Below are 11,736 nucleotides of genomic sequence, written 5' to 3' on the forward strand. Positions count from 1 at the left end.
ATATGTTGTCTTTTTCCAAAGTTCCGAAAGGAATTTTAAAGGAGATTATTAAGATCCAAAGAGACATTTTGTGGGGTAAAGAAAATGGTAGAGGGAATGTGTGTTGGGTTAGTTGGGAGAGTATTTGTCTTTCTAAAAAGAAATAGGTTTATGAATTAAGAATATTGAGAGTTTATGTGCTTCTATGATTAGTAAGTGGGGTGTACACTTTTGACGGAAAACCATGTGTTGTGGTCTAATCTTAGTAAATTTAGATATGGTGATTGTATGTCAAATTTAATTGAAAATGACTCTCCTTGGTGTTTGAAGAATTCTTCGTTTTGGTGGAGACATGTTAGGGCGATTTGGAATCATAAGTTTAATGGTCAATTTTGGCTCACCGGTAGCATTTCTTGCAAGTTGAGGAATGGTGTGACCATTCATTTTTGGGATAATTGTTTGTTGGGTGTGGCCCCTTTAAAGGAGATGTTTTCGCTTGTTTATGAAGCTTGTGCTACTACTTCGCTTAACATTTCTAATATGGGTTATTAGGAGGATTCACATTGGCATTTGGATCTTGGAGTTGATGAGTTTGCTCTTCTTGGAGAGGTCGGTGTTGATTTCAACTTTAAAGGATGTCAAACTAAACGTGGATGAGGTTGATAAAGTGGTGAGGTGGAGAAATTGTGAGGGTTTTTCAGTTAAAAATACCTATGCGAGATTGCACAAGTTAAAGTCTCAAAGTATGTTGTTTAATGACGAGAGTTTATTTGACTTGAGATGGGTTTGGAAAGCTTTTGTTCATAGCAAATTTAAGTTATTCGGTTGGAGGCTTATTTTAAATATTACCCACTAAAAGTGAGCTTTTTAATAGAGGTGTGGAGCATTTGTCGAGTGGCAATTTTGCCCTCTTTGTGATTCGATGGGAGAATCTATAAACACCTTTTTGTGGCGTGTTGTAAAATCGATATGGTGTGTGGCGATGCAGCTTTATGATTTGAGGGTTGATTAAAAGTTACCGCTTCTATAGCATCTTAAGTGCATGTTATGTTGTATCATTAATCCTATTTTCTTCTCTTTCTTTTGGTTATTAATTTGTTGGTGTCTGTGGTTGAGTAGGAACAAAGTGGTGTTTAAGGATTATGTTTGGAATAAAGATGAAGTTTTGTTGTTGATTAAATTGTTGGGGTGTGATTAGATTTCCATTTTAGCAAAAGGAAAGCTTGATTTAGTTAAGGAAGTTTGGGTTTCTATTCCTCGAGAGTATGATATGGCTTAATTTTTGTTGTTAATGTGGGTTGTTTTCTTCTTTCTTTGTTGTTCGCCTTTCCTTGTATTGGGTTTAGCACCCCTTGTGCTTTATTAATACAATTGCTTATAAAAAATTGAAGTATTAATATGTGGTACTGAGTGCGTCCGTAAGTATCTAGATGACATCTCAAAATATATAGAAAACAAGGTAACAAAACAGGGTACATGTACAATGATAGATGTCTACACAAATACTACATAAGATAGCACGACGAAATACAAAACATGAACATCACGTTCTTCAACTCTTCAAGACATCTTGCCTTTAACTTTATCCTTCTTCAAGCTACCTGAAATGATTAAATATGGGGAGAGATACAACTTATCTTAGTGGATTCCTAACTAAATTATAAGTCCGCTTGGTATAAGGATTTTCTTTTCCTATTCTCGTTTTACTAGCACTACACTCACGTGATATTAAGTAAAACTAAAGGAAAGGAAGTTTGGTTTAGCTTCATACATCATGTGTGTTAGGTCATGAGGAGGTCCGTGGATCATCACATCGGGCTTTTTAGGAGCAACCACACAAGTGAGAGAGACACCACATATAATCTAAAACCTTAAGGCATTAGGTGTACGGGTCTTCTCACTTATAAAGTGTTTAAGATTCATTTTTCCATCCGATGTGGGACTCATACTCACACTTTATATACCAATAATCTCTCCCTCGAGTGTGAGTTTATCCTTTCTTATGGGTATAATACTCCTGAAATGGAAATTTTTTTATCCATATCTACTTGCACCAGTGTTGGATGGCCTCAACGAAACACGCCGTCTGAACACCCTTGGTTAGAACAAGATTTGTTCTGATCAATATTCTTAGTTTTGATGATAACAAGCATATGAATTTTGTATGAGATAATGTGGTACTCTAATACTATGCAATTTCCATTTCAGGAATTATATAAAGAGTATGCACAAAATCAGCGCAAGAAGCACTGACTCAAAAGGTTCAGCATGCAACATCAGAACATGGTCTGGCAAGACATCAGAAGATGGTCAAGCAGAATCAGAACATGGGTCTATGGAAGCATCAGAAGAACTTGAGATCATAAGCAGAAGCACTGAAGTTCTCACGGTATCACGCTCAGAAGCACTTCAAGGCCAGAAGACAAGAAGATGCTCTGCACCAAGCTGTTTGACTCTGATGACATTCAAACGTTGTTTACACAAACATCAGATCAGAAGCAAGTACTAGACTGGCAGGCTACTCTGACTGACAAAAGGAACGTTAGAAGCTATTAAAGGCAACGTCAGTAGACACAGCGAAAACAAGGCTCGAGGTAGTTGACAAAAGAGTGAAACATTAAATGCAATGCTGTACGGAATACGCAAAGCATTAAATGCTCCCAACGGTCATCTTCTCAAGTGCCTATAAATATGAAGTTCTGATGAGAAGCAAGGTTACAACTTACGAATTACAACACTTGCGCATTATACAGAAACGCTGTCAAATTCAAAAGCTCTCAAACTTCATCATCAAGCTCACTACATTGCTGTTGTAATATCTTAGTGAGATTTAAGCTTAAACTTAAGAGAAAATCACAGTTGTGATAATAGCTTTATAAGAAGCATTGTAACTCTTAAAAGAATTTGTTTACATTAAGTTGTAAGAACTAGAGTGATCAGGTTGTTGATTAGTATACTCTAGCAAGTCTTAGAAGTTGTCTAAGCAGTTTGTTCCTAGAGTGATCAGCTTGTGATCAGGATACTCTAGAAGACTTAGCAGTTGTCTAAGTGGAAAACCATTGTAATCAAGTGTGATTAGTGGATTAAATCCTCAGGTGAGGTAAATCACTCCAAGGGGGTGGACTGGAGTAGTTTAGTTAACAACGAACCAGGATAGAAATCATTGTGCAAATTGTTTTTATCTTACAAGTTTTAAAGCTACACTTATTCAAACCCCCCCTTTTGAAGTGTTTTTCTGTCCTTCAATTGGCATCAGAGCGCCGGTTCTAAGGTGCAAGCACTTAACCGAGTTTAGAAAAGATTCAGGAAGAGAAAAACACTAAGTCAAGATGGTTGAGACTCCAACACCTACATCTACATCTACATCTGGCTCAGCTGAGCAATACAATGGAAATGGTAACAATGGTTACACTAGACCGCCAGTATTTGATGGTGAAAACTTTGAATACTGGAAAGATAAACTTGAAAGTTACTTCCTTGGTCTAGATTGTGACTTATGGGATCTTCTGGTTGTTGGTTACAAACATCCAGTGAACGCTACTGGCGTAAGGCTTACAAGACAAGAAATGAATGATGATCAAAAGAAGCTTTTCAAAAATCATCATAAATGTAGGACTGTTTTGCTGAATGCTATCTCTCATGCTGAGTATGAGAAGATATCTAACAGGGAAACTGCCTATGATATATATGAGTCATTGAAAATGACCCATGAAGGAAATGCTCAAGTCAAGGAGACCAAAGCTCTTGCTCTAATCCAGAAATATGAAGACTTCAAGATGGAGGACGATAAAGATATTGAGAAGATGTTCTCAAGATTTCAAACGCTAACTGCTGGATTAAGAGTTCTGGACAAAGGCTACACCAAGGCTGATCATGTAAAGAAGATCATCAGAAGCTTACCCAGAAGATGGGGTCCAATGGTGACTGCATTCAAGATTGCAAAGAATCTGAATGAGGTTTCTTTGGAAGAGCTAATCAGTGCCTTGAGAAGCCATGAGATAGAGCTGGATGCAAATGAGCCTCAGAAGAAAGGTAAGTCTATTGCATTAAAATCTAATATTAAAAAATGAACTAACGCTTTTCAGGCTGAAGAAGTAGATTCTGAAGAATCAGAATCAGAAGAAGATGAACTGTCCATGATCTCCAGAAGGGTAAACCAACTCTGAAAGAGCAAACAAAGGAAGTTCAAAAGCTTCAGAAGTTCAAAGAAGTTTGAATGAGGAGAATCTTCTGGTGGCAGAAGATCTGACAAGAAGAAGGTCGTCTGCTATGAGTGCAATGAGCCTGGACACTTCAAGAATGAATGTCCAAAACTTCAGAAGAAAAATACCAAGAAGAAGTTTCATAAGAAGAAAGGTCTTATGGCAAAATCAGAATCAGACTCTGAAGGAGAGCAAGCCAACTTTGCACTGATGGCTACAATGGATGATGGATCAGAATCTACATTAGAATCAGATTCTGAAGAGGTATTTTCTGAACTATCTAGAGAAGAGTTAGTTTCCAGTTTAACTGAACTTCTGGAACTCAAGGCTCATCTTAGTATCAAATACAAAAAGCTGAAAAAGCAATTTGAATTTGAAACTAAGAAGCTGGAAGTGGAAAATTCTGAACTGAAGGAAAAAGTTTTAAAATTATCCAAAGATAGTGGATCTCCTTCTGAATCAGAAAAATCCATTCCTAGTCTCAATCATATTCTGAAATAATATGACTCGAGCTTCAGAAAGTTCCTATCTAGAAGTATTGGCAGAAGTCATCTTGCTTCTATGATATATGGTGTTTCTGGAAACAAAAGGTTTGGCTTTGGCTATGAGGGTGATACCTCACATAAATTTGAACCTGTTGATGATTTGAAAATCACATACAAGCCATTGTATGATCAGTTCAAATATGGCCACTCACATGATATCAAGCTCACATCACATGCACAGAGTTTTAACACAACACACACCAAGAAGCATGTGACACAACCTAAAAGATATCATGCTGACAAACACAAAGAATATCATGTTGTTCCTCCTGTCACTTATCATGCTAAACCCAAGGTCAATCAGAACTTGAGGAAAACTAACAAGAAAGGACCCAAGAAACTGTGGGTACCTAAGGAGAAGATAATTTCTGTTGCAGATATCCTTAGCAGTAAAGAAGGCAAAGCAAAAAATGTCATGGTACCTGGACTCTGGGTGCTCGCGACACATGACGGGAAGAAGGTCTATGTTCCAAGACCTGGTGCTTAAGTCTGGTGGAGAAGTCAAGTTTGGAGGAGATCAGAAGGGCAAGATTATTGGCTCTGGAACCATAAGTATTGGTAACTCTCCTTCCATAACTAATGTACTTCTTGTAGAAGGATTAGCACATAACTTATTGTCCATAAGTCAATTAAGTGACGATGGTTATGACATAATCTTCAATCAAAAGTCTTGCAAGGCTGTAAGTCAGAAGGATGGCTCAATCATATTTACAGGCAAGAGAAAGAACAACATTCATAAGATTGATCTTTCAGATCTTGAGAAGCAGAAGGTGACTTTCCTTATGTCTGTTTCTGAAGAGCAATGGGTCTGGCACAGAAGATTAGGACATGCTAGTTTGAGAAAGATTTCTCAGATTAACAAACTAAATCTGGTCAGAGGTCTCCCAAATCTGAAATATAAATCAGATGCTCTTTGTGAAGCATGTCAGAAGGGCAAGTTCTCCAAACCTGCATTCAAATCTAAGAATGTTGTCTCTTCCTCAAGGCCGTTAAAACTTCTGCACATTGATCTGTTTGGACCAGTCAAAACAACATCTGTCAGAGGGAAGAAATATGGATTAGTCATCGTAGATGATTATAGCCGCTGGACATGGGTAAAGTTCTTAAAACACAAGGATGAGTCTCATTCAGTGTTCTTTGAATTCTGCACTCAGATCCAATCTGAGAAGGAGGGCAAAATCATAAAGGTCAGAAGTGATCATGGTGGCGAATTTGAGAACAGATTCTTTGAGGAGTTATTTTAAGAAAATGGTATTGCCCATGATTTCTCTTGCCCTAGAACTCCACAGCAAAATGGAGTTGTAGAGCGAAAGAATAGGACTCAGCAAGAAATGGCTAGAACCATGATCAATGAGACAAATATGGCTAAGCACTTCTGGGCAGAAGAAATAAACACTGCATGTTATATTCAGAATAGAATATCTATAAGACCTATTCTAAATAAGACTCCTTATGAATTGTGGAAGAACAGAAAGCCCAACATTTCATATTTTCATCCTTTTGGATGTGTGTGTTTTATTCTGAATACTAAAGATCATCTTGGTAAGTTTGATTCTAAGGCACAAAAATGTTTTCTTCTTGGATATTCTGAACGCTCTAAAGGCTACAGAGTATACAATACTGAAACATTGGTTGTAGAAGAATCAATCAATATCAGTTTTGATGATAAGCTTGGTCTTGAAAAGCCAAAGCAGTTTGAGAATTTTGCAGATATAGATATTGACATATCTGAAGTTGTAGAACCAAGAAGCAAAGCTCCAGAAGCTGAAAGTCTCAGAAGCAAAGAATCGGAAGATCAAGTTGATGCATCTTTAGAGAATCTCAGAATTTTTGAAGAGCCAACAGTCAGAAGATCTTCTAGACTCACCTCTGCTCACTCAGAAGATGTGATCCTTGGAAAGAAAGATGATCCTATCAGAACAAGAGCATTCCTTAAGAACAATACAGAATGTCAATTAGGTCTTGTTTCTTTGATCGAGCCAACTTCTGTTGATCAAGCTCTAGAAGATCCAGACTAGATAATTGCCATGCAAGAAGAACTAAATCAGTTTACAAGGAATGATATATGGGATTTGGTTCCTAGACCTAAAGGATTCAACATCATTGGTAGAAAGTGGGTGTTCAGAAACAAGCTCAGTGAGAAGGGAGAAGTGGTAAGAAACAAATCCAGACTGGTGGCTCAGGGATATAGTCAGCAAGAAGGGATTGACAATACAGAAACCTTTGCACCAGTGGCCAGGTTAGAATCTATTCGCTTATTGATTTCTTTTGCCACTCAACATAACATCACTATGTATCAGATGGATGTTAAGAGTGCATTCTTAAATGGCTATATAGATGAGGAAGTCTATGTCCATCAACCTCCTGGTTTTGAAGACTGTAAGTCTCCAGAACATGTTTCTAAACTTAAGAAATCATTTTATGGATTGAAGCAAGCTCCCAGCGCTTGGTATGAAAGATTAAGTTCTTTCCTTCTGGACAATGGTTTCACTAGAGGACAAGTGGACACGACTCTTTTCTGTAAAACATCTAAGAAGGATATTTTAATTTGTCAAATTTATGTTGATGATATTATCTTTGGAACATCTAATGCTTCACTTGGAAAGGAGTTTGCTAAGTCTATGCAGGCTGAATTTGAAATGAGTATGATGGGTGAACTCAAGTACTTCCTTGGGATTCAAATCAACCAAACTTTTGATGGAACTTATGTTCATCATACGAAGTATGTGAAAGAACTTCTGAAGAAGTTTAATCTTTCTGAAAGCAAAGAAGCCAAAACTCCTATGCATCCAACGTGTGTTCTAGGTAAGGATGAGGTAAGTAAGAAGGTAGATCAGAAGTTGTACAGAGGTATGATTGGATCTCTTCTATATTTAACTGCTTCTAGACCTGACATTCTTTTTAGTGTTTGTTTGTGTGCTAGATTCCAATCAGATCCTAGAGAATCTCACTTAACTGCTATTAAAAGAATTCTAAGGTATCTGAAAGGTACTACTAATGTTGGTTTAGTCTACAGAAGATCTAAAGAATACAACTTAGTAGGATTTTGTGATGCTGATTATGCTGGAGATAGAATTGAAAAGAAGAGTACTTCTGGAAGTTGTCAATTTCTTGGAAGTCATCTGATCTCCTGGTACAGCAAGAAGCAAGCTACCATAGCTCTCTCAACAACAGAAGCAGAATATGTTGTTGCTGCTGGATGTAGCACACAAATGCTCTGGATGAAGAGTCAGCTAGAAGATTATCAGATATATGAGAGTAACATTCCTATTTTCTGTGATAATACCTCTGCTATATGTTTATCTAAGAATCCTATCTTACATTCCAAAGCTAAACATATTGAGATTAAACATCATTTTATGAGGGACTATGTTCAGAAGGGTGTTCTTTCTTTGAACTTTGTGGATACAGACCATCAATGAGCTGATATCTTTACAAAACCCCTTGCTGAAGATAGGTTTAAGTTCATTCTGAAGAATATCAGTATGGACTTATGCCCAGAATGAGAAGATGAGAAGATCTGGGTATGAATAACTTCTGAAGTGTGTTAGGACTAGGCAGCAATAAGAAGTTCTGATAATGATCAATTAGAAGTTCTGATTCTGTTATTACTAACGTTTCATTATCTGAGTTGATTCAGAAGCTCTTTTAAAGTAAAACAGCTGTCACCAGTCTTTCAAGAAAATGAACACGTGTTCCCTATTTTTGGACAAGCATGCGTGCAGTTGAGGAGACGCCGCCCTAGGTAACTGTGCAAATCATTTCATTTTGTCACTTTATCTCTCATAACGTCATTTCTCATTAAATGCATATTGATGTCATTTGTTTTGTAATCATTTCTTTTAAATAGTTTTTTTTATTATTATTTTCTTTTATTCAAACCGTTTAAATAACCCGCTTCATCTTCATTTTATCTTTTTCGCTCTCTCTCTCTCCATTTGTGTGTCTCTCTCTTTGCATTCGTTCTTTCAAACCCTAGTTTGTGATCTGAAACCAAGCAAAATCATCATGTATTCATCATCAAGTTCATCAAGCCCGGCAGAAAGACTTACTTCTACACAGATTCTTCTAAGAAAGTATGGGTATGCCCCTCTGAAGACTTGCATGATACCCACTGACGAACTGGAAGTTCTCTATGAGTCCGCTGTGGACTTCGATAATCTAAGAGCAAATGGCTTCCAGTCTGATGCAAGGATCCTAGCACAAGGATGGTCAAACTATCTTGATAGATTGGTTGGACCAATTTATCCTGAACTGGTGAAGGATTTCTGGGTACATGCAACGGTTACCCCAACTGCCATCATTTCCTTCGTGCTAGGGCATGAAGTTGTTATCACTGAAAAGCTAATCAGGAAGCTATACAACCTGGATGATGAAGAAGGTTGCACTGGTCCTCAACCTGGAAGGGTTAACTGGTTTCAGGTTGAACAACAAATCTCTCATGCTATCGGGATTGAATCTCATAAAATTGGTACTTTAAGGCCGTTTTATCAAGTGTGGGCTGAGATTATCCTGGGTTCTCTTCACCACAGGAAGCAGTTATTCTCCTCCTCCGCCTACATCAGTCCTGATCACAAGTATACTCTCTTCTGCATTGGCAGAAAGATGGAACTCAACATCTCTCACATTCTGTTTGAGAATCTGAAGACTTCTATAGTAGAGTCTAGAGAGGAAGAAAGGGCGAAGTATCCTCATATTCCAAGAAACATTATTCCTTTCGCCAGAATGATCTCTGATATTCTGACTGAAAGTAATTTGCTGGATTCTATTAGGACCATTGGAGCGTCCCAATTTCTTGGAGTTGTTCAAGGTCCTATCTTCAACGGTGTTGATCTGTTCAGACTTGATCTCATCCAGAAGGTATCTTCTGTTGGTACAAGCTTTCCAGATATTCTGTCTAGGAGAGTTCCTGTTGAAGGTTTTGCCACTTTGTTTCATTTAGAACTTCACAAGGCTGTCAAGCACCACTTGGAAGATTCTGTTAGGAAACAATCTGATATTGATCCTGCGTTGATTCGTGGTAGAGTGCTTCTGTCACTGGCTGATCTTCAGAAGAAGGATCAGAAGAAACAAGAAGCAAGGCTAAAAAGAAAGGCTCAAGAAGATGAGGCCAAGAAAGCCAAGAAGCAGAGGGTCACCTATGATCCTGACAAGGTGAACACTCCAGAATATCAGCAGCAGAAAATAAGAAGTTCTTTTCGTGCTCCCAGGTCTGCACATGTCTCCAGGCATGTTTTTACTCCTCCTTCTGTACCTCAAACTTCTACCCAACCACCTCCTTCTGAACCACAAAACACCTTCACCATACCAAATCCTCCTCCACCTTCTCTTTCTACTCCTGTCTTAAACCCTACACCACTAAATATCCATCCCCCAACTCCTTCTGATAAGCCATCCTCATCAACCCCCATCATTATAATTCCATCTTCACCCACTCCAATCACAGATATTCCTTCCTCCTCAATCATCCCCACAGATATCCCATCTTCTTCAAACACTGCACCTCCACCTTCTCTATCCCATCCCCTAACTACCAGAAAATCCAACCCATACTGCCTTCTCTACCCTGACTACAAATTCACCTTCAACCCACCTGAACCTGAACCCCATATCTACTTGGAGTTGTTCAGAAATGAAGTGATGAGCAGACTGGACTTTTTTAAGGATGCTTTCTTCAATGGTCTTGATGATGTTTCTACAAGAAACCTCTAGAGAAGCTTTCGCCAGGATTTTCAAGTAGGAGCTATGGGAGTTCAAAAGAGACAAGTGGTTGCTGCCCTTGGTTATGCTGGTTATCTTCTGGAGGGTGATAATGGTATCTACTATCATCCCCTCAGAAACAGGAGAGCTGTAGAGGAGAAGAGGTTTGTGGATGAGCTGGAAGAAGCAAGAATTGCTGCTGCAATGGAAGCTAACCCTTGCAGGGGGATTGTGGTCTGGAGACCTCAATATCCTGTTCTGATTGGAGACTTCAGGACTCTCTTTGAATTTCTGAGGGAAAATCCTTCTGAGGAAGACCCAGGCTTGGTCATTCTAGAAGTTGTTGACCCACCAGAAGTTGAAGGTCCTTCTGCTCCTAGGAATCTGGCTGCCATTCTTCAGGCTCTTGAGAATGGAGATTCTGAGGTTCCTGCTGCAGAGTATGGAGATGCTTCTATGGAAGAAGCAGATGCTGAAGATCATGTTGCTGAAGCCATTCTTGTTGAGGAAAATCCTGCAAATGATCTGACTATGGAAGCTGCGGATCAGAATGCCATCCCTCTGGAAAGAAGTTGTGAAGCTTCTTCTGATGAACCTTCTCGTCTCGCGAGGACTCTGGAAGTGATTCAGAAGAACCAGGATGAGCAGAGATCGATCAACACTGAGTTTCGTGCTTTCATGGAGAGGCAGAATGAGAGCAAAAATGGGATTCATGATATGCTGGCCAAGATCATGTCAAAACTAGGATCATCTTAGTCATTGAGTCTTAGATTGTTTTCTTTTGTTTTGCTGCATCTGTTTTTCTATGCATCTTCCCTTGCCCTCTTGTACTTCTGGAAAAAAAATTCCCTGTGCTATCAATGAAATTATCCTTTTCTTCTAGTGTTTGTCTTGTTTTTTCATCTGAATCTTTTATGTTTTTGATGTTATGACAAAAAGGGGGAGAAAATTTGATAAATGATCTGATTTATTTTATCAGTTGCTGGGAGAAAGGCTCCACATTTCTAACAGAACTTGCAAAGTTCTATGTCTTTGAGTGTTTTGCAGGAATTGAAGATCCTCTTTAACGCTCAACATAAGAAGCAGAGACATGGGGAAAAGCAATTCTGTATAGAAACAAGCTCATGGAACTTGAAGCAAGTTGAATGCTACAAAGCTTCAAGATCAGAAGCAAGAAGGAAGAATGTTCTGATATTCAAATGATAGAATATGCTCTAACACATTCTTATTTCTTATATGTTCTGATGCATGCTTTTAGTTACAAAATATGCTCTGCAACATTATGTTTGTGTGCTCTGATACATAATTAT

The sequence above is a fragment of the Vicia villosa genome, unplaced genomic scaffold (genome assembly GCF_029867415.1).
Source record: "Vicia villosa cultivar HV-30 ecotype Madison, WI unplaced genomic scaffold, Vvil1.0 ctg.001079F_1_1, whole genome shotgun sequence".
Classification (NCBI taxonomy): Eukaryota; Viridiplantae; Streptophyta; class Magnoliopsida; order Fabales; family Fabaceae; genus Vicia; species Vicia villosa.